The sequence below is a fragment of the Hakea prostrata genome, chromosome 5, assembly GCF_041222555.1.
Source record: "Hakea prostrata isolate BN-2017 chromosome 5, UWA_Hpros_2, whole genome shotgun sequence".
NCBI lineage: Eukaryota > Viridiplantae > Streptophyta > Magnoliopsida > Proteales > Proteaceae > Hakea > Hakea prostrata.
The window spans coordinates 37,521,979-37,526,289 of record NC_142604.1 but is presented as its reverse complement, the minus strand read 5'-3'; the positions used below and the strand labels follow the sequence as shown (position 1 = coordinate 37,526,289).

The following is a 4,311-nucleotide window of genomic DNA, read 5'->3' as shown; positions in this document are numbered from 1 at the left end:
TATGATTGCATTTAGGGTATAGATTCATTTCAGCCAAATCAAACTTTAAAACCAAGACAGCAAGGGGACCAGTTGATTAAACCGGTTGGTCACTAACCGACGGCCCTGACCAACCGTCAGGTGCCCTCTAGCATAATTCAAATCCGAATACCACACCCTCAATCACCCAACTTTGATGGGTTCTAGGTTGATCTTAGGCATGGACTTCATCTTTGAATCACTATTCTAAGCACCCAAACAAGAAATAAAACTGAACTCTAATTCAATTATTAAACTGAGACGTAGAGAATCATTCTCTGAAAGAACTTGTTGCCAAAATAGATACAGATCTTATTCCTCATGAGTGATCTAATTTGGATTGATGAAGAACAAGGGTTTCCCAACAAAACCATGCTTCCAACAATGGATTCCCATAACAAACTCTCTAAAACAAGTAGTTTAATGAATTAGAAGAGAAGAGAGCCAATTTCTTACCTTTAAGATCTGAAATCTAACGAAAACATGTGATTTTTTCTGTGAAAAAAAACATCATCTTAGAGTAAAATAATGGCAAAGTCAAGGTATTAAAACCTTAAATAGGGGTGTCGGGAGCAAAAATCCCAAAACTGCCTGCACTGAATCGACTAACTAGCCAAGAGGCAAGGGATTGGTTAATCAATTGCTTTGACCAACCGACCCTAATACTTTGCAGTACTAAGGTGGTTTCTCAATCCTGATTGAACCCACATGCTTATATACCGGCATAGGGATCATCTTAGAGGCTCTTACCTAGACTAGGGCACCTCTCAACTCTGTCACTCACAAGCTGAAAATCCATCTGCCCAAACTATGAAGGTTCCTGTAGGATTACCTTCCGAATTCCAACAAAGTAGTCAGACCACCAACTTCACCATCCAAATCCATGGATTATGGTGCTAATCCGATTACCTCAAGTTGGATGGCCCACAAATTCTTCCTACTGGTTGCTCACGTTCTCCTACCTACAATAAGAGTTTCGGTTAGGATCCAAGGGATTATCACTGAAGCGCTTAATGGCAGTGAAAGTAGGATAGGGTCCAAACACGTATCCAACAAGAGCCGATTCCCAGTGAAGATATTCATCAAAGAGATGATCGGGTTTGCAAACTGCCCTTTGAATGTCATTTATCTCCTTTGGCTCAACATAGGGAAGGGAGTCATATTCCTCAATGAGTCTCCTCACCTCAAATAAGCCAGCCTGTGATTTCAACACCTCCTCACCACCACGTATAAGTGGTCTTTGCACCATAGTAGCTCCAATAGGAGCCATCAAGAAGGCCGACAACATTTTTTTGTAAACCAATAAAAAAGTGAGATGCTTATCCATAATGGTAGATGAAGATAAGCGCATATTAGCGGATAAAAGATAGGTCAAGGTGCAGAGTCTAGATCACCTACTTTGACAGGGAGCACAATGTGAGCCCTTGACTCTTTTTTACCATAAAAATAAGGTGACGCCCACAGGGTAAATATTAAAAATGAATCGAAAATTAAATTTTCATTGGGCCCCACCTCGATTTATGTGGTCAAAAAGCGTTAGTGGAGGTGATCCGGACTCCAAGGTGCATGTAACCTAGCCAAGACAAACCACCATTCTAAAAATAGAAAATAGGGTGGCCATTATTCATTTTTCGCTTTATAGATTCTTCAGATTTTCTCCATTTCATCTTAATCCTTTTCCCACTTTTTACAAAAACAGTCGTAAAACACTCATTTTAAAGGGTGAGAGCGATAGAAAAGAAGAAGAAGAAAGGAAGACGACAAAGCAAAAGCAGATCTTGAAGTGATAAGAGAAGTTGTGAAGTTTGAAATTCCCTCTCTTTGATTAGACCTAGTGAGACTATGACGAAGTTTCGTTTAAAACAATCCATCGGAAACATGAATTAATGATCAATTTCTGATGGACTATTATATAGAGATCTTTTACACTGGAACTGATTGGTCTTTGTCTAAATCTATTCGTTGGTTATATTTGGCTTTCAGCAATTTTCAGGTTGAAATTGGAGAGATCCTGATGCTTCGTTAAATTTAGACAAGTGCATAGCATTTCTCGGCTAGGCTGTTGGCTTCGTTGAAGGGGACTGTCTTTTGAGATTTTTCTGCTATTTATTCATTTTATTTTCTTCAGGTATTTTTGCCTCACTCCTTTCATAATGCTTCTTCAGTTAAAATGTATCAAGTTGAGAATGTTGAAATTTTGTAATTTGTTCATATTCAAACTGTGAAATTCCCTTTGGTTCCTAGTTCAGATTTTTTTTTCTTTCCCCCCCCCCCCAAAATTAACTCTTGGTTAGATTTCATTTATGAGTTATTATTTTCCTTCTAATTTCTTTCTGTATCTATTATAGAGTTATCGATGGCTTGCAGAGATACTGTCAAGGCATAGATAAAAAAGGAAATACCTGGAGACGGTATTTTGGAAAACATGATGTAAACTGGAGAAGATATGTCCGGCAAGTATGTCAATACAGATGCTTTGGATTCTCAGCTAAATAAGCTAACAATTTCTAGACAATCTGGTGGAGATTTGTTAGGCCAGTCATCAAGTGATCATAGACTTATACCTAGTCTTAATGATAACATTGCAATGGATATTCTGATTTGGGCAAGTATATCTAATTACCCAAATCTTGCTAGTGTCGACAAAAAGATTAATGAGTTGATTTATAGTGGGGTTATTTACAAATTGAGGCAGCAGATGGGTGTCATAGAACAATGGGTTTATCTTGCTTGTACTAATATGCCTTGGGAGGCCTTTGATCTTGCAAGACAAAGGTGGATGAGGTTACCTACAATGCCATGTGATTTTTGTTTCACATATGCAGACAAAGAATCTCTTGTTGTAGGAACTGACCTGCTTGTTTTTGGTCGGGAGATATCAGGATCTCAAGATTAACAATATGGAAGTACAGTTTGCTTACTGATCAATGGTCTAGAGGCCCCTTAATGAATCATCCCCGTTGTTTGTTTGCTTCTAGTAGCAAAGGAGAAATTGCCATTGTTGCTGGAGGAATTGACCAGAATAGTTGTGTTCTAAAAATCTGCTGAGCTTTTCAATTCTGAATTGGGTTCTTGGGAATGTTTGCCAGATATGAACTTGCCTCGGAGACTATGTTCAGGATTCTTCATGGATGGCAAGTTTTATGTCATTGGAGGAGTTTCTAGTCAACATGAGCCTTTAACCAGTGGGGAAGAATACAATATTGAGACAAGAAAATGGAGGATGATAAATGACATGATCCCTAGTTGGGGTGGACCTATGCAGCCTCCTCCTCTGGTGGCAGTAGTTAATAATCAACTTTATGTTGCTTATGTTACTACAAATGACGTGAACAAATATGACAAAACAAGTAATACATGGAATGTTGTGAAGAAATTGCCAGTTAGAGATGGCACCAACAATGGTTGGGGTGTAGCCTTCAAGGCATGTGATGACAAGTTAATTTTTGTTAGTGGACAAAGAGGGCCTAATGGTGACACTATCATAGTGTATTCATGGTGTCCAAAGCATGGGAATGAAGGACAACCAGACTGGGATGTTCTTTTTGTCAGAGAGCAAGCAGGTGGGTTTGTGTACAACTGTGCAGTGATGGGTGCATGACTCTATGTCTTATGAGTTGGATTTAAACCCTCTCATTGAGAAAGTCATGTCTTCTCCGTCACAACTTGATGTTGACTGGGTGTCTTTCAACCTCCAAAAGATCAATGTGATATCAAATGTTTTTATTCTCGGGTTCCCACCCTTTCATTGAGTATGATTTTTTTCTTCTTAGAAACAGAGTAAGGAACTAAATTAACATGGAGGCTTCTTTGCTTTTCTTATCATGATTCTTGTTATGAATGTAAAGTCATATATCATTGAGGAAGTTTTTTGGTTGTAAGATTATGGTATGATGTTTTCTCATGATATCAGTACTTGTTACTATTTTAAAATTTCATCCATTTTGATGGTTGTCATATGTAACGGTATTTCATTTTCCTATCTTGTGCATTTAATTTCAATTTCTTGGAAGGACTTATTTCCTACCTAATATTGTAATAAGCAAGATGTAGGCACAGTTGTTCTATGTAAGGAGCTAACCACTATGGTGAGGAAGGGTAGATGGTGTCCTTTGCCTGGTCTTAGATGAGCTATTCCTTCCCACTTATTGTATGCTGATGACATCCTTATTTTTGGGATGCATCAGTGAAATAGGTAAAAAATTTGTTTTTGTTCTTTAAGAAGTATCGAATGTTCTTAGGGCAACATATTAGCTTGGACAAGAGTAAGTTGTTTCTAGGGAAGGTCCCTGC

At 38.2% G+C, this 4,311-nt stretch overlaps 1 pseudogene; it reads left to right on the top strand.

Moving 5' to 3' along the window:
* Positions 1 to 2,464: 2,464 nt before the first annotated feature.
* LOC149015902 (F-box/kelch-repeat protein At5g60570 pseudogene) lies at positions 2,465 to 3,619 on the top strand (annotated as a pseudogene).
* The last annotated feature ends 692 nt before the right edge of the window (positions 3,620 to 4,311 follow it).